This window comes from Ochotona princeps, chromosome 2 (assembly GCF_030435755.1).
Source record: "Ochotona princeps isolate mOchPri1 chromosome 2, mOchPri1.hap1, whole genome shotgun sequence".
Classification (NCBI taxonomy): domain Eukaryota; kingdom Metazoa; phylum Chordata; class Mammalia; order Lagomorpha; family Ochotonidae; genus Ochotona; species Ochotona princeps.
In genome coordinates, this window is record NC_080833.1 from 44,301,208 (window position 1) to 44,320,888 (window position 19,681).

Sequence of the window (19,681 nt, forward strand, 5' to 3'; positions counted from 1 at the left end):
ACTTCATCTGAGGTGATTCCAGATCTGATTCTTGTGTATACATGCCGATACAGGGACTGGCACAATTTGTCACCCCAATCAGCTTATGCATATGCTGGTGGTTGCAATGCTGGGTCTGTTCTTCTACATGAAACAATGGGTGTTAGAGTCCAGCCCAATCCTGACCACTGCACATTCAGCTCTCACGTAAAGCAGTGAGAACTGCAACCTAGTCAGAGCGACCCACAATAACCCCCACCGGTCCCAAACCCTGCCCTGGTTCCCATGCTTGCCAGTATGTATAGCAGACTGGTCCAGTCTGTCCCACATCCCATTCAGCTCTCATACATGTCAATGGGCATTGAAGCATAGTTTAACCCAATCAGCCCCACTGTCCAGCCCACACACATGCTGGTGGGTGCTGTTCTGCCTAGCCACAAATGTCCCAGTCCTGGTTCTCATGCTCTCCAGTGGGAGTGGCAATCCAAGAGGGAGGTGCCCACTGTTTCCCTCCTGGGCCTACTCCTACTTCTGGATCATGCAGTCTCCAGGTGGTTCTGCAGTTTAACTTGACAGAATAGTCCCCAGTGCCAGCCTCTGCCAGCAGATGATGCTGCGGCAAAGCCCAACCAAGCCACACCCATTCTGGCTTATGCATTCACCAGTAGGAGCAGTCAATCCAGCCTGGCTATTCCTTGAACTAACTCACCTTACATGCAAACTAACAGGTGCTGTAGCCTTGCCTGGCTGGGACTGCCCCCATTCCAACTCTTATACTCATCAGTGGCAATGGTGGTCCAACAGGGGAGCTCAATGCAGCCCCCATGTTGGGTTTGCCCCCTTACCCCGGTTCTCATGTGTGCTGGTCTGGTACTGTGGCACAGTCTGGCCAGTGGGTGCTGCAGCCTGGCCTGGCTCAGCCAAATCCAGTTCCAGCTCATGCTGGTAGGGCCTACAGTCTAGCCCAGCTTGGCTGGTCCCCAGTCCTCCCCCTCATGTGAACTGGGTTGTGCTTTGACCCAACCCAGCCTGACCCACACTCTATTCTGGTGCTCAGATTTGCCAGCGGGTGATGTGAACTGGCCCAGCCTGGTTGGCCCCTAAGCTGCACCAAATGTATGCCACTGGGTACAGTTCCCTGGCCTGATCTGGGATGCTCCCTATCATGGTTCTTGTGCTGACTTGCAGGGACTGTGTCCCAACAGAGGAGTTTCCCAAGCTCCTCCATCAGAACTTCTCCCAGTGCCTGATCTCGCCCCCATTGCTGAGTCCATGGGCCACTCCTACTTAGCCGACCTCCAGTCCTAGCAGGAACAGTGGCCTTACCTGACTGATCTTCACTCATTGCAGTTCTTACTGTTGGATATTTCAGCCCAGCTAAGCCTGGTTTGCATCCAGACACAGCCCACACATGGCTCAGCAGTGGCAGAGACCTAGCCTAGTCCATCCTACACTTCCATTGGTTTTCCAGAGCACCAGTTGGTGCTGGAGTCTAGCCCTAGTTCACACTTGTGCTGAGGGACATTACAGTCACATCCAGACCAGATAGCAGCCCCCCATTCTGGCTCCCGCACTCACCAGTGGAAACCCCAACCCAGCCAAGGTGTCCCCTTAGTTCCCCAACCAGGCTTGTTCCCAGCCTTAGGTAACACATGTGCCAGTGGTTGCTCAGACCCAGCTTGGCATTGCCCCTCCCCTGTCTTGGCCTTTGCCTTAGATGCTGTAGCCTGGCCTGACCTGGTCTGTCCCTGTCCCAATACTCTCTGGTGGGTTCTGGAACCTGGCCCTGCTCAGTCTCCTTGCATCCCTGGCTCATGCAAACTTGTGGGTGTGACAGCCTAGTCCCGCATGACCTGTGCTCCAGCCTGTTTTCTGCACTTGCTGGTGAGCTAAGATTTGCTCAGCGCTGCCTGGTCCACCCCTTCCAAAACCAACCCACACATTTGCCAACAGTTAGAGCTACATTGCCCAGCCAACTTTATCCACAGGTCTGGACCATGTGCTCACCAGTGGGAGCTATGGCCCACTAGGGGAGTTTCCCCAGTTCCCCCACTTGGTGCATTCCCAGACCCAGATCTCATGCATGCCAGCTGTTGTTAGGCCTTTTGTAGTGGGCTAATGAGTTGATTAACTCTCCTTAAGCTGAGCACTCAGGAATTAGGCCTGTGGCCATAGCACCTGGTCTAATCAGACTCTTTGGCATCCTATTGTTCTGTTAATGGGCTTGGGGGAAAGACTATATAAGGGGTAATAAAGAGAGACTTCTCCCACCATCACTGGTCTCCGTGTGTGTTGGTGCTTGATCCCCGGAACTTTGCCGTGGCTCAGCTGGCCGCTACAAATGGCGCTTAACATGGGGCACGGCATGAAGGACATCTGAGGGACCCCTGGACCTATTAAGGTACGTTTAGAATTTAGGAATTTTGCAGGGGCATAACTGATTTAATCCCCAGACCCTCTCCTTGTGCTAGGGCATGAGGGACAATCGGAGGGACCCCTGGAACTCTGGAGGGGCATAATTAATCTCATCCCCAGACCTTCTCCCCGTTCAGGGGCACGAGGGACTCTGGAAATCCAGAGGCAGGTTTAGGATTTAACTCTGGAGAGGCATAAATAATTTCAACCCCAGACCTTCTCCCCGTCTTGGGGCACGAGGGACAATCTGAGGGACCCCGGAAATCTAGTGGCAGGTATAAAAACTTTTTGCAGGGGCATAAGTAAAATTTATCATGGGGCAAGAACTCTCTAAAATGCAGGTAAGTAAAGGAATGCAAGATCTGCTCCAGTCACAAGGCAACGACACTAGGCTTAAGGCCTCGCAGAGTTTCTTTGAAACTGTCTGTGACGTATTCCCATGGTGTGCTCTCATTGTAATCACCTTTTTTCTTTGGCGCTTGCTAAATATTGCTTTGTCATCCCGTCGAGCAGTGGTGCAACCCCACCGTAAAAATTGTCCATTAGAGGTAGGAGAGAGCTGCAAACCAGGGTAACAAGGTAGAAGGAACCCCAGACAAGACAAAGTCTGGAGAAAGTGCGCGAAAAAGATTCGCGGTCCTCTTCTAAGGAGGAAGAGGAGGAAAAGGATGGAAGTGAGTTTGTTGAGGATCCTTCACCTGTAGAACGTGTGCCAAGCAAAAGTCCCTCTTGGACAGGCACAGAGCTCTCTGCACCACCTGAGCCATTGGCGTCATCATATCTGAGCACTGTTGTAAAAGATTTACAGGAGCAACTTCAGTGCCTTTCCCTTCAGTTGAGGCAGGAACAGAGTGGATGCACTGTTGGGGCCTGCACTGGACCCCTGCTTTCAACTTCTCTTTCAGCTGTGGAACGTGCGGTACAGCAAGCACAGGAGCAGGGAGACCCTGAGGCAGCTGCCTTTGCTGGGCGCTTTGCCTTCCCAGTAGTTGAGGTAGAGGATCAGCAGGGGCAGAGAATCAGACAGCACCTGGTACTGTCTTTTAAGGACATAAAGAGTCTGAGGGACACTGTTGCCACATATGGCCCATCAGCCCCCTTCACCGTTTCCATGATTGAAGCCTTGGCACCTACCAATTTGACCCCGGCTGATTGGAAACAGCTCTGTAGGGCTACTTTGGATGGGGGCGATTTTCTAATGTGGAAATCTGAGTTCTATGAGCTTTGCCTTGACACAGCACGGCAAAATGCCCAGGCAGGCTTTCCTGAGAGAAATCAAGATATGTTGACAGGAGAGGCGAATTTTGCTAATGTACAGAATCAGGTTGATTATGACCCAGGGGTTTACACACAGACCGCTGCTGCTGCAGTAAGGGCCTGGAAGTCTATTACCAAAGGGCTCGCTACATTTACATCTCTCTAAAATTGCCCAAGGCCCGGACGAGCCCTACCAGGCGTTTGTAGATCACCTACTGGTAACTGCAGGTAGGGTATTCAGTGATGCAGATCAAGCCATGCCTTTCATAAAGCAACCAGCATATGAAAATGCCAACAAATGGTGCCAGGAAGCAATTAGACCTTGGAAGCATAAGCCCCTTAACATGTATCTTAAACTTTGTAAGGACATCAGGGAAGGACAGATAATGGGTGCAGACGTTGCAGAGGCGTTGTGTGGTGGCACAACCATAGACTTTGGGACCCACCCAAAACAGGGATGTTTCAAATGCGGCTGGCTGGGGCATATCCGCCAGAACTGCCCACTCCAGGGTTGTGCACAGGCTCCTATTAAAATGGACAGGCAGTCCCCAGGAGTTTGCCCCTGATGCCAATGTGGGAAACATTGAGCAAATGAATGCAGGTCCAAGATAGACATCTCCAGGCAGCCATCTGTGCCGGGAAACAGGAGCAGGGGCCAGCCCCGGGACCTGCAAGAACCAATGTACGGGGCAGCAATTCAGTTTGTCCCTCAGGGACAAAGGCCATTCATGACCTCTTGTACCCCATTGGGCCATTATGTATGTTTCACCTGTGTAGTGCTTTGTTTTCCCAAGCCCGGGAACTGCTGTTTGCTCATTGCTACGGGGCTGAAAACACTCCTAGCCATGGAACAGGGTTACCAGCCTCCCCAAGTATGGTTTGTGCAGCTGCAGCAGACAATGCGTTGAATGGCAGCCAGTGACGGGTAAGATGAACTGGGCACTGACCAACCTAAGTCAGGGGCTCCGTCATGCTACGGAGATTCCCGATGACGGGTAAGGCTGATAACCTGAGAGTCCACAACCTAAGACAGGCACATTCAAGTCTGCTTTAAAACAAAAGGGGGGACCTGTAGTGGGCTAAGGAGTTGATTAACTCTCCTTAAGCTGAGCACTCAGGAATTAGGCCTGTGGCCATAGCACCTGGTCTAATCAGACTCTTTGGCATCCTATTGTTCTGTTAATGGGCTTGGGGGAAAGAGCATATAAGGGGTAATAAAGAGAGACTTCTCCCACCATCACTGGTCTCCGTGTGTGTTGGTGCTTGACCCCCGACCTTTGCCGTGCCCACGTGCCGGCCCAGCTGGCCACAACACCTTTGCCTGTGTTAGCCTGTCCTTCCACCTTGGCCTTGTATAAGCTGGTGAATATTTCAGCCCAGCCTGCCTCACACCCTGTTTTAGGATGCACATGTGGATGCTGTGGCCTGGACCTGTCCAGATTTTCATCAATTTCTGTACCCATGAGTGTTGGCAGGTTCCATGGTCACATCTAACTCAGCCCATCACTGCTGCAACTGTTGAGCTAACCAGCGGGACTTGTATTTCCACAGGGTTTGGCCCACTGTTGTGGGCTAAGCAGTTGGTTAGCACTCACTAAACTGAGCACTACAGGTAATGGGCTTGGGGCTGAAAGCACCTAGTCTAATGGAACTCAGCTATATCCAATATTGAGAGTGTGGGCTAAAGCATAAACAAGAACTAGGTGAGAGGTCAAGAGTGGAGGCAATAAAAGCAGGCCTCGAGAGAGGCCGGAGAGAGACACTTCCACCATCACTGGTCTCCATGTCGGTGCCTCGTCCCCAGATCCTTCTTCGTGCCCATGTTAGGCCGCAGCAAATGGCGCCCAACGTGGGGCACAGCACGAAGGACAATCAAAGGGACACCTGGACCTACAAAAGCAAGGTTAGAATTTAGGAATTTTGCAGAGGCATAATTGATTTCATCCCCAGACCCTCTCCCTGTGCTAGGGCATGAGCGACAATCTGAGGGACCCCTGGAACTCTGGAGGGGCATAATTAATCTCATCCCCAGACCTTCTCCACGTTCTGGGGCATGAGGGACAATCTGAGGGACCCCGGAAATCCAGAGGCAGGTTTAACTCTGGAGGGGCATAATTAATTTCATCCCCAGATCTTCTCCCCGTTCTGGAGCATGAGGGACAATCTGAGGGACCCCGGAAATCCAGAGGCAGGTTTAACTCTAGAGGGGCATAATTAATTTCATCCCCAGACCTTCTCCCCATTCTGGGGTACGAGGGACAATCTGAGGGACCCTGGTAATCCAGAGGCAAGTTTAGGATTTAAGTCTGGAGGGGCATAATTAATCTCATCCCCAGACCTTCTCCTCGTTTAGGGGCACGAGGGACAATCTGAGGGACCCCAGAAATCTAGAGGCAGGTTTAGAAATTTTTACAGGGGCATAAGTAAAATTTATCATGGGGCAAGAACTCGCTAAAGTGCAGATAATTAAAGGAATCAGAGATCTGCTCCAGTCACAAGGCACTGACACTAAGCTTAAGGCTTCGCAGAGTTTTTTTGAAACTGTCTGCGATGTATTCCCATGGTTGGCTCTCATTGTAGTCACCTTCCTTCTCTGGCATTTGGCAAAAAGTGCTTTGCCATCCCCTCAAGCAGTGGGGCAACCCCGCCGGAAAAAATTGTGCATTAGAGGTAGGAGAGAGCTGCAAACCAGGGTAAAAAAAAAAAGAAGGAACTCCAAACCAGACAAAGTTGGGAGAAAGTGCGCAGAGAAGCTTCGCAGTCCTCTTCTGAGGAGGATGAAGAGGAAAAGGATGGAAAGGACGAAAATGGTCCCAGGTGGATTCCTGAGAGGCTTGTCTGGCAAGCTCCTGCTGCTGAGTGTTGTGAAAGCTCGGGTACTGGCCAAGATGATGGCATTTCAATCGGAAGATCGACGGGACAAGCCAAAAACGCCTCTGAAGTGAATGACACCAAGTTCCAGTGCACCCTGACAGCATGCTGGAATGGCAAGTGCGATACTGCTGTTATCCTGCAGCTGCCCTGAATCCCACCAGCTCCTGTTGGGACTGACGGAGAGACCTTTGTTAGCCTGATAAAGAATAAGAGAGACTTTGGCATAACGGTGACCATCGTAGCAGTACATCAGCAGCCGCCGCCACCAGCTACCGTGGTGACAGTGAACAAGGTCGCGGAACAGACTGCCAGAGTTGCGGACAACAGGACTTTACTGGTGAACATGAGCGGGTGGGCATGCTTGCATTGTAACTGTGGGTTGATTTGTTGTCAGAGGAACAGCAGATGCTGCGAGATTTGGTCTAGACCTCTTGTACCCCATTGTATGCCTTTTTGTGTGTATCATCTACACAAGTGCAAAATGTTTCCCAAGCCCTGGTACTGCTGTCTGCTTGTTGCTACCGAGCTAAAGATATTCCTATGGTCAGGGCCTCTTGTTCCCCATCATATGCTTTATGTATGTTTCACCTGTGTAGTGCTATGTTTCCCCAAGCCCAGGAACTGCTGTCTGCTCATTGCTACCGAGGTAAAGACACTCCTAGCCATGGAACAGGGTTACCAGCCTCCCCAAGTATGATTTGTGCATCTGTAGCAGGCAACGCGTTGAATGGCAGCCAGTGATGGTTAAGATGGACTGGGTACTGACCAACCTAAGACAGGGGCTCCATCATGCTATGGAGATTCCCGATGATGGGTAAGGCTGATAACCTGTGAGTCCACAAGCTAAGTCAGGCACATTCAAGTCTGCTTTAAAACAAAAACAGGGGGACCACTGTTGTGGGCTAAGCAGTTGGTTAGCACTCACTAAACTGAGCCCTACAGGTAATGGGCTTGGGGCTGAAAGCACCTGGTCTAATGGAACTCAGCTATATTCAATATTGAGAGTGTGGGCTAAAGCATAAACAAGAACTAGGTGAGAGGTCAAGAGTGGAGGCAATAAAAGCAGGCCTCGAGAGAGGCCGGAGAGAGACACTTCCACCATCACTGGTCTCCATGTCGGTGCCTCGCCCCCAGATCCTTCTTCGTGCCACGTTATCAGCCTAGCTGGCCGCAACAGCCCACATATCCCCCCCAGAATCGACCCAAGACCTGGTTCTCTCACATTCTTGTTAGTGTCATGGCCCTGCCTAATGTGACCCCATCTCCTGTTCTGACATTTCTGTCAGGCAATGGGATTTAGTTCGGCTATACAGGCCCCCAGCCCTAGCTTTCATGTGGACTGGCATGTGGTAATCAGCAGTGTTTCATGCTAACAAGCCCATCTCTGGATTTCCTAATGGGCTGGTACATGAGTCTGCCCCATACAGATCATCCAGTCTCTCTCCTGCCAACCACCAGGTCTCAGTCCCTTCACTTACCTGCAACTTCAGTGGCCCTGTTGGTTTACATGGAGCTAGGATCCCCAAGAGGAAGCCCGGCCTGGCGTGGAGTCTTCTAGCCACAGGCAGGTAGCTGGGGAATCCAGACACCAGAGCCTATGAGCAGGCTTACCTGGACTCCACCTTCCAAAACGGCAGTGGTGGGCGGAGCTATGATCCTGAGCATGCCCAGTGCCGTCTGAGACCCTCCCAAAACATGATCGCTGTGGAGGTAGAATAATCTTGGAGTTTGGGTTTCAACATACCCGGAATTTGCCCATCACTTGACAGCAGTGGATGGAGAGCTAGGATTCCTAGCAGGAAGCCTGGCCCGGTGTGGATTCTCCCAGCCATAGCCACGTGGATTGTTGATCCAGACACCTGCACCCCTGAGCAGACTTACCGCAATCATTTGTTCTTTATCCGCACTCTCCTTCTCCCTGACATGCCCTCCTTGAAATTAATTAGTAGCCCTTTTTCCCAATAGCAACACCTCCTCAGTTGCGGAAGTTGCTGGAAATCAACCATACTTTAAAGAAAATAGTCTCCAACCTGGGGGAAATTCACCCCAGCCACTGATCCCATGCGAGAACAAAGCTGTGACAGAGTTAGGAATGGAGCAAAAAGCAGATCTCGATGGGCCTTGTCTAATAAACCTTTAATCCAAGAATGGAAGTCAGACCATTTTAAGTCAAATAAAGATTTAGAAAGACAAAAGAAGAATACAAAAAAGTAATGAAAGCAAAAGTTTCCATTAAATCCAAATGCTGGCTGAGCATCAGCCCCTCTTCCTCAGCACAGGTGGGCTTAGGACAGTAAGAACCCTGGCCTCAGGATCTGGTGGCGAAGATAGTGGTACGTCACATGCTCATCACCTGTCACTCCTAGGAACTGCTGGTGTTGGCAAGGGTTCCCAGGAGCTAAGAGTGAGCAGGAATCAGCTAAGGGAGAAGGATGGAGGCTGCTCCAGTTTTGGGGAACAGCATGTGCCAAGTTCTTAACATTTGAAACACTTGGCATAACCAATGAAATGAGATCCCAGGGTAGTAGGAGTTTAGAAAGCAATGACTTCAGTGACAACAAGGAGTGCTTGGAGGCAACCCAGAGCCAAAGCCTTTGTGCTAAGAGATTTACATTTCATCAGAAAGAAGGAATAGAAGAGATGCAAGGAGAAAGCAGGAAAAGTGGATGAGAAGACTAAAGTCCTGAGTTATTGCCAACGATCATACTGGCAGTTGAAAGCCCCAGGATGGGATTTTAGAGCACGGAAGGGCCTCTAAAGGCCCTTGGCCAAAGGAGAGAGCTGAAAATGTGAGTGATTTCCTCCAAGCATCCGCTGCAAAGGGCCTCCCTCCTTGAGCAATGCGAGTGCTTTCAGTGGACTCATGCAGATGGAGTTCATCAGAAAGACACCTGCAGGGGGGAGCTTTGCTCATCCCCTTACTGGGAACGCCTCCAGCTGAGGTCAGGAGAGAAACCAGAGCACTCTTTGGCAGAGGCCAGAAAGGCCCTGGCAATACACTACTTTGGGGGGTTTCTACAAACTCTGTGATGGACTCAGGACTTAAAAATTATGGAGTTTCTATGCGTGTCTCCAGAATATATGGATCAGACCCATTAATAGTAAAGAAAGAAAAAGGAAGAAAGAAAGAAAGAAAGAGAGAAAGAAAGAAAGAAAGAAAAACAAAAAACAAAGCCAGAGAGAGAACAGCTTGGTTAAGGTCATGAATGAAGCAACGGCAGAGCCAGCACTGGTACGAAGTTTGAAGTTTCTTGACTCAGTATTCTTTGTAAACATAATAATAACAATAATAGCTGTAAGAGTAGAAGAACAAGACAAAGGGGAGTCATAACAAAGCAGAGACAGATCACGAATCCCACAGCCAGTACAGCTCTATTTGGAGACAAACCTTAGAGGCAACCCTGTTACCCAGGGGAGGACAGAGAGCAAGGCAGAGCAGATTCTCACGCAGACAAGGGGTTCACACCGCCACTGTGCTGACTGCTCACCCACATCTCTTTTTAATACTGTACTTTTCTTTTTTTTTTTTCCTTTTTTTTTTTTTAATTATTTATTATTTAACTTCAGTAATTACATTGTATTATGTGACACAGTTACATAGATACTTGGGTTCTCCCCACCCCTCCCCAAACCCTCCCACCATGGTGGATTCCTCCACCTTATTGCATAACCACAGCTCAAGTTCAGTTGAGATTTCCCCATTGCAAGCGTATACCAAACATAGAGTCCAGCATCTTATTGTCCCGTCAAGTTCAACGGTTTCTTAGGTATACCCTCTCTAGTCTGATGACAGAGCCAGCAGAGTATCATCCCAGTCAATTGAAAGCTCCAACATACCATCAGCAAAAATTTACATCATTATGGAATTAATTGACATAGTAATGAGTAACCAATATGTTAAAAGTAAATGCGGGTTCCCAGCCACCTTCTGTGACCACCTCACCTATACTTCAATTTTAGTTTATACACAACATATAACATTCAAAACATAACATGTTATACATAACATCATATCATCTTAAATTAAGGCAAACATGTGGTATTTAACCTTTTGGGATTGGCTCATTTCCCTTAGCATTATGGTTTCCAGTTTGGCCCATTTGGCCACAAAGAACTGCATTTTGTTTTTTTTAATAGCTGAGTAGTATTCCATGGAGTAGATGAACCATAGCTTTCTTATCCAATCCTCTTTTGATGGGCATTTTGGTTGTTTCCATGTTTTTGCAATTACTGATTGTGCTGCTATGAACATAGGAGTACATGTTGGTTTCTCATAGAACAAGTGTTCTGGATATATTCCTAGGAGTGCTATTGCTGGATCATACAGTATGTTGAATTTGAGTTGTTTGAATATTCTCCATACTGATTTCCATAGAGGCTGTACCAGCCTGCAGCCCCACCAGCAGTGGAGTAGGGTTCCCTTTTCCCCGCAACCTCGCCAACAAGTGTCGTTGGTGCTTTTATTCATGTGGGCCAGTCTTACTGGCGTTAGGTGGTACCTCATTGATGTTTTAATTTGGATTTCCCTTATTGCCAGGGAACTTGAGCATTTTTTCATATGTTTATTTGCCATTTGGGTTTGTTCCTTTGTGAAGTGTCTGCCCATTTCCCGTGCCCATTTCTTGAGTGGGTTGTTTGTTTTGACCTTTTGGTTGTTTTGTAGCTCTTTGTATATTCTGGATATTAGCCCTCTATCACCTATGTCGTGTGCGAAGATCTTCTCCCATTCTGTGGGTTGCCTTTTTACTTTGTTGATTGTTTCTCTAGCTGTACAGAAGCTTCTTAGTTTGATGAGGTCCCAATTGTTTATTTTGGTCTTGATTTCTTAAAGAGCATATAATTATTCTATACTTATTCTTTTTTTAAAGATTTCTTTTTTTTTTATTGGAAAAACGGATGTACAGAGGGGAAGAGAGACAGAGAGGAAGATCTTCCGCCCGATGGTTCACTCCCCAAGTGACCACAATGGCCGGTGCTGTGCAGATCCAAAGCCAGGAGCCAGGAGCTCTTCCGGGTCTCCCACAAGGGTGCAGGGTCCCAAGGCTTTGGGCTGTCCTTGACTGCTTTCCCAGGCCACAAGCAGGGAGCTGGATGGGAAGTGGAGCTGCTGGGATTAGAACCGGTGCCCATATGGGATCCCGGAGCTTGCAAGGTGAGGACTTTAGGCACTACGTTATCACGCTGGGCCCTATTCTATACTTTTTCACTTAGTGGTATATCTTAAGATCCTTTCACATCAGCACATAATGAATTTATTCTTTTTTTCCTTTTATAGTATCAGAATGTGGTGGATTTTTAAAAAGATTTTTAAAATTTATTTTTGCAGGCCCAGCGGCGCAGTGGCCTAGCGGCTAAAGTCCTTGCCTTGAAAGCCCCGGGATCCCATATGGGCGCCGCTTCTAATCCCGGCAGCTCCACTTCCCCTCCAGCTCCCTGCTTGTGGCCTGGGAAAGCAGTTGAGGATGGCCCAATGCATTGGGACCCTGCACCCGCGTGGGAGACCCGGAAGAGGTTCCAGGTTCCCAGCTTCGGATAGGTGCGCACCGGCTCGTTGTGGCTCACTTGGGGAGTGAATCATCGGACGGAAGATATTCCTCTCTGTCTCCCCTCCTCTGTGTATATCTGGCTGTAATAAAATGAATAAATCTTTAAAAAAAATTTATTTTTGCAAAGTCAGATATACAGAGAGGAGGAGAGACAGAGAGCAAAATCTTCTGATGATTAATTCCCCAAGAGACTGCAATGGCTAGAGCTCAGCTGATTCAAAGCCAGGAGCCAGGAGCTCTTTCAAGTCTCCAACGTGGGTGCAAAGTCCCAAGGCTTTGGGCCATCTTTAACTGCCCTTCCAGGCCACAAGCAGGGAGCTGGATGGGAAGCTGGGACGCTGGGATTAGAACCGGTGCCCATGTGGGATCTCGGTGTGTGTACAAGGTGAGGACTTTAGCCATTAGGCTACTGCACTGGTCTCATAAATTTATTTTGATGTGGAAAAATATTAAAATTCATACATATGAGGGAGTCTTGCAAAAGTTTATGGAAAATAGAGATTATGCAAAAAGTATATACAGCTTTCAAAACCTTTTGCACTGAAATACACTTTGTCTTAATTCTACATTTCCATGAACCTTTTAAAATACTCTCATATCCCACTAAATTATTTCTTCAGTGCCTCTGCTTCTTCCTTGCCATGTGATTGTTTCTTTGTGTGTGTGTTTGCCATTTCATCCTTCAGCCAGATGGCTGGACCAATGATGCTCACCCGGTCTTGGACTATGAGCTTCCCAAATGTAAGGCAAAACAAACCTGCTGCCTGCATAAGTAGTCTATGTCAGGTATTTAGTTATAGTGACCAAAAGTGAACTGATAAAGTGAGAGCTAGCAGACTAGGCTCTTCAGGAGCCCCATCCCGAAGGGGATGGCTGTGCAGGCTGTTCTGGAGGAAGCTCTTGTAGAAAGAGGGAAGCAGCCTGGAAAATCCAAGCTAGTAGCTATTGTCCCAGCCGTGACCTCAACTGACTCATTAGATGCGCTAGAGCTTGGTTGGTTTCTCATTGGCCCAAAGTGGGGAAAGGGAATTAGGCCTTCAAGTGTTGTGCTGATCAGAACCTGGATGTGAACATGCACTTGGGAGAGACACATTGCTTGAGCCAAAAGCACTCCCCAAAGAGGGCTGACAGCCCTGGGTGTCAGCAGCAGCAGTCCCAGCATCTGGGGGCAGTAAGTGCTCAGTTCCTGAAAGGGGACCTGGGACACATCGCAGCAATCACAGTAGGAACACAGGCATAAGGAGGTGGGGGAATTGTCCCCAAAGCCAAGGGGAGAGGGGATACTGGGATTGGCACTCATGTTATGTATCTTTCCAGGGAATCCTTGTGGGAGGCATCTTCAAAGGTTTGTGGAAAATGCACATTGCAAAAAAGTACACATGAATCTCAAATTACTATTATTTTTGCAGTAAAAATAAATGGTGTCTTGTGTTTTTTTAAATTTTTACTTAAAATTTTTTATTTCTTTATGAGAGACAGAAATGGATAGATACAGGAATAGATAGACACAGGAACAGGGAGAGGAAGGAAGAGGAAAGGAGACAGAGAGTGTTTATAACTGGTTCATTTCCCAATTGTCTGCTGGAGCCCAGAATTCAGTTCATGTCTTCCATGTGGTGGCAGGAACCCATTCACTCGGGCCATCACTGCTGCATGCTGGAATCTGCTTGCACAGGAATCTGGAGTTAGGAGGCAGAGTCAGGTATCGAACCTAGTGTCCTGGCTCCTCCATGGCACTAGATAGGACATCTGTGTCCTAAACTGTCTTCCTAACTACTAGATGGCCACCCACACACTTTTCTTGTAGTTTCATTTACCATGAACTTTGAAATTCCTTAGTTTGTGTTTAGAATAGTGTCTAGTGGTAGTAAGTACTGAATGAAATGCTAGCTGCTCTTATGATGGTCAGTATCTTACAGGCGGGTAAACGAAGGCATTCGTGAAATTTAATGACACTAACGTCACCCCGCTGCTAGGGAGTGCGGATGAGGCTTGAATCTCATCTTAATGGCTGGAGAATTAATTGCAATGCATTCCATCAGAGCAGGGATTGTCTGCCAACAAGTGCCTGGCACAATGTGGGTCCTCGGGAAGTACTGGTGCAGTGAATGGCCGGCTTCATCAATGTTTGTACAAAGTTTTGCCCCTGGCTTCATAGGATCTGCTCCTGCAGGCAGATCTGAATGTTTTCTGGCCCACATCAGGAGGAGAGTTTTTGGACCAAGGACTCCCATTTTACAGATATGGAAACTAAGGGTCAGAGAGGAGAGTCGCTTGCCCAAGGCTCCTGGCAGCAGCTTCCCCAGCAGCTGCTCAGGCCTCTTACCTGGAGCCCTTTGTAACCTCCAGCTCAAGAAGGGCCTTGGTTCCTCAGACCACCCCATCCTCCCAGTCATGTTCTAATGGGACCCATTTTCAAGTCCCTCCAGCTCCGTGCCCTTACCTGCACACCCAGTTTGTCTTTAACTTTCCAAAGGAAAGCATAGGGGGTCTGTGTTCCCTCTGTTGTGTCTGATTGAAAGCCAATGGCAGGTGCTGACTCAGAAGGTGCCCTGAGACTTGTGGAAGTACATTTCCGATGAGCTCCAGCTGGTGCCCCGGCACTGTGCTGGTCCAGGGCATGGAGACCACCCACACCTTTGGGAACATATCCTTGAGCAACAAAGCAAGTTGGTGCTGAGACTTGGTGTCAAATAACCACAGCCTGTTCCTCTTCCTGTCACACGTAATCCAGGAGCTGTCAACAGGCCGCAGGAACACCTGGCTGTGGAGTCACCAGTACACTGTGGTGCCCAGCTGCTCCTAAATGAGCGTTTGCACTAAGTCAGTCACCTGACAGAGCTGGCTCACACTGCACTGTGTGCTGGCACGTCAGGCAGCAGCTGGTCTGAGTTGGCTTCCAGAAAGTGCTCCTGCAATGTCGGCTGCAGGTGAATTGACAACACTGCTTAGGTGCACTTAGTTTGGTGCACTTACTGTTACTTTTTCGCCAAGAGGATGTGGGCAAATTGGCCACTCTACCTTCCTGAGCCTTAGTTTCCTCACTTGTCTAGGGGTATAACAGGGCTTGCCTCTTCGCGAGTTGTCCTGAGGCTTAAGTGACAGAATGCATGTCAAGTTGTCAGCTAGCGCTTAGCAAATGCCTGAGGAATATATATACATACATACATATATATACATTCCCTCCCCCTCCCCCGGGAATTGGGTCTGCTAGGAAATTTCTCGGAAATGAGGAAGGGAGGAGTGGAATATGACTCAGCTCCCTACATATTAGCCCAGTGGACCTGAGTCAGGCTGAGGCGCCTGTGGGAGGGATCCCCACGCGTTAAGCACACCCAGTGGTTTGCTCATGCAGGATGATGAGCAGCCCTCTGGCCCTTGCACCTCCTGTTACCCATACAGACCAACCAGTTCCCAGCTCCCCTCCCTCCTGACACCTAAGTATCTTCCAGAAATCTTTCTGGATCCCCCGAGTCTCTCTTCATCCCCTTGCTTGGTCATTGATCAGTACTTTACTTAATTTTTCCAGGCTTTGCAACACTTGTGTAAGAAAGAAGCTGTGATTATACCGATGTTCTATAGGGAAAAATCAAAGCCCACAGTGGCTAGGTGGTTTCCCAGTTACCTCATGATCAATGCAGGATGAGATCAAGGTATGCGGGACAGTGGGTGTTGTGCTTTGGCCACAATTCATCTCTCCTAATGTCCTTAGCTGTAAAATGAGGGCTTTGCCTAAGAAATTAAAGAAGAATTATTAAAGAAAAATCAATTAATTATTTATTTCAAAAAATAGAATAAGAGACAGAGAGGGACAGAGATATTGTCCATTGGCTGGTTCACTCCTTAAATAGACACAACGGCCAGGGCTGATCCTGAAATTAGGATCCAAGAACTTCATCCAAGTTCTCCCACACAGGTGGCAGGGCCCCAAGCACTTGACTCATCTGCTGCTGCTTTTGTCAAGCCATTAGCAGGAAGCTGGATAGGAAGTGGAGTGGTTGAGACACAATCTAGCACCCACAAGTGGTACTGGTGCCACAGCTGGTGGTTTTATTCACTACACCACCACTCCAGCCCTATGCCTTAATCTTCATAGTGCATTTTGGTTTACATTTCTTTTTTAAATTTTACTAATTAAATATTTATTTATTTATTACTGGAAAGACAGATTTACAGAGAGAAACAGAAACAGAGAAAGATCTTCCACCTGCTGATTCACTCCCCAAGTGGCTGCAATGGCAGGAGCTGAGCTGATCTGAAGCCAGGAGCCATGAGCTTCTTCTGGACCTCCCATGTGTGTGCAGGGCCCCAAGGCTTTGGGTCATCCTCCACTGCTTTTCTAGGCCACAAGCAGGGAGCTGGTTGGGAAGTGGAACAGCCAGAATACAAATTGGTGCCCACATGGGATGCCAGTGCTTGCAAGGTGAGGATTTAGCCACTGAGTCATTGTGCTGGGCCTTTGCTTTATAGTTCCTAACACTGATCATTTGATGTTGTCTATGCCAGACATTACTCTTTGCCAGTCATTGAACAACTTCCCTCCTCTCCCAGCCCACATTCTGAAGTCTTCGGGTGCAAGGCCTGGCTTTGCCTGCCCAGATTCCCCTAAGGCAAGCACATATTTGAATCAAAAGTGACACACATTCACGCTAAAGTCTTGAATTCCCTTTCAATCTGAGCTCCTTGCAATCTTTTCCATATTCCTCCTCATCATCTCCTTTGTCACTGGTCCAAGCCAAGGTCCTTTTTCTTCTTAGGCCTGATGAACTAGCGTTTCTACTTTTCCAGTCTCAGCTCTACAGTACAACTAGTACAAATCAGGCTGTTTGCCATTCTCTCCCCTCACCCACACACCACCATGCCAAGGCCCCCTTTTTATTTCCACACTGAAGTCTGCAGACCTCACCTTGCCCCACCAGGGCCTTGGTGATCTAAGTCCTGCCTCCTTGCCTCTCCAGTCTTCGATGTCCAGTTCTCTTGTTGCAAGAGCCTCATTGGGTTTTTTTCTTTGTTTCACACCAGAAAAGCAGTTCATCTGTGAGTACCCTGGGGAAAGTGTTCTCTGACCCCTCACAGTACTGGTCCTTCATTCTGCCCCTCCTAGCCCGCCTGCCTCGCTGGGCTGTTGAATAGGTTGATCTTGCTGAACATGACATTTCTCTTTATTTGAACACTCTTTTTGAGCACATTGAGTGTTTTATAGCTAGTTATTATTCCTTTAAAGCGTCCATCTCACTTGATCGAATTAATTTCTCCCTAGTCCAGGCCAAACTTTGGGCTAAAGGGCATGGCATGGAGAGGAGGATGTCTCTCCCATGATCCTCCCTTATTCTTCACTTTCTCATGTCTTCCAGGGATATGGAAGCCTTGGGCTGGGATGGAGCAGGAGCATATGCCGTGTGAGTATGCTGTGTGAGGGGCATGGGTTTTGGAATGAATCACAGTCTTTAGGATTAGAATTATTATTTGTTTCTCAGGACCATGGATGTATTCCTTCTGCAAGCCTTTTTTTTTCTTTGTCTTTAACATGAGTCGATAATTTTAACATGTCTCTTGGGGGAAGAGTAGAAGTAAAGTGGGATGATCATTTCAAGCTCCTTGGTATAGGCTGAGTGTGTAACAGGTGCCTGTAGGTGCCAACTCCTCTGCCTTATCTGCGAATAGGGGGATAGCAACTTAGCTCCTGTATAGCTCACTACGTGGGTACATAGGAGTGAGGGCTCACTAATACTTCTTGAATTTCCTTGAAATTCCCATATGGTGTCTTCTGGTGTCTGTGAGCTGAGGTCTTGTTCAAGTTGAGCTAGCTGCCTCTGCCCTCCTTCTTCCCAGGCTAGGTGCATGGACCCATTGAGCAAGCAATGCTCGGTTAGATACAGAGCCTGTTTCCCAAAGGATGTTCCTCTTGATGCCCCAGCAGCCTGTTAGAGTGCCCCACCTGGGAAATATGTCTTGAGGTTTGGGAGTTTTGGGAACATAAACCCAATGAGTCTTTGTTCCAGTTTACAGGTGGTATAGAAGTACGTGAACAGGGCAGGAGAGTGACAAAATGTGGGGGAAGTGTTTTTGCGAGAAAGTGTAACATTGTGCACCTGTGCAGGTGTGCATAGGTGTACAGAAGGGTGTGTGTTGTGTGTGGATGCGGGGTGGTGGCCGTGGCAGCCTCACCTCATTTCCATTTCCATTCCATCATATTCTGTCCAACACCCTTTCCTTGTGTCCCCACTGTGTGCAGGGCTCTGACCTGGGGAGTGGAGGCACACATGCTAGATGGGACTTCAGCCCTGTCTGCAGGGAGCTCAGTATCATCATGTACAGAGACCCTCAAAGTAACATACATTTCCCAAATTGTGACAGACAGGTGGGAGAAATCGTTCTTTTTTTGCCCCCTGAATCAGATGTTAACTTTGCTGTAGGCTCTCAGAGCTTGAAGGGAGCCTAAGACAAGACCACTCCCACCTCCAGTGAGCGGGGAAGAAGAGACCCAGGAAGGGGAAGGACACAGCCTAGGCGACGCTACTGTTGAGTAGTAAGGATGGGGTCAGGGCACACTCTGTGAGTTCTTCTCCTTTGGTTGGTTATTCTTTGTTCCTCCTTCACATTGGAATGGCATGTGGTGGAGAAGCCTCCCCTCACTGTTCTCCCTCCTCGGCTTCTTTTTTCAACTTACTTGATCTCTCTATCTATCTATCTATCTATCTATCTATCTATCTATATATATATATATTCACATTTTGTGTATTTTCTCATGGTCAACACATGGATTCAAATGACTTAAATTATCCCACCATTTGAAGAGAAAAGTCTCTGCAATATCTGAAACCATGAAGTTACCGTAATTTCACCACTGGCTGCTTTTTTCAGAAGTTGTTTCCGTTCTTTTGTCACACAACAATAGCTTTTGATCTCACTGGGCTCTGGATATAAAGTTATATTCTTCCTCACAAACAAAATGTAATCGATTTCATGTTCACCTCAAATATTGTCTGACTGATCTTTGTAGTGAATTTATGTTAGATAATCTATTTCTTCTGGAGGAACCTCTTTCATAGAAATTGCTAACACTGCTTTTAAATGCCTCTGAGCCTCTCCTCTTACTCCAATGGCATCATTTTCTTCAAGTTCATGCAGATTACTTAACTGATGACTGTAGCACATGTTGGTAAAGCAGCCTGGAAAGGTAATGTTGGCATCTGATCACTGCTATAGCAGGAACTTATTTTCAGTATTGAATAGAAAGACAATAAAAGCTCGACGTAATAACCCTTTCTCAACGTTTTCATTAAGATGACAGTTCTTTTTGGTCTCAGCCCCAATTTTATTGTCATTTTTATCAATTAGACTGCACATCCCCTCTAGAGGTTGAGCTTGCTGCTCATTGAGATGATCAGTATGTATTACAGGCATCATTATGAAGTGTCTGATCTGGCCTAGAGTATTCCAGCCAAGCAGCCCCAACTTACTTGCTTTTTGTTTCCTGTTTGGTAACTCGAATCACATCTGTGATTAGTTACTGAATTTCCTCTGTCCTGCTAGATTCTGAACCCTGAGAAGTAGGAGTCCCATCTTTTTCACAGCTCTCTGCACAGAATAGCAGGTGCTTGGGCCTG

The 19,681-nt window shown here is 47.9% G+C and overlaps 1 pseudogene; it reads right to left on the bottom strand.

The window, feature by feature from the left end:
- Positions 1-18,798: 18,798 nt before the first annotated feature.
- LOC101528479 (isopentenyl-diphosphate Delta-isomerase 1-like) lies at positions 18,799-19,493 on the bottom strand (annotated as a pseudogene).
- Positions 19,494-19,681: the final 188 nt, after the last annotated feature.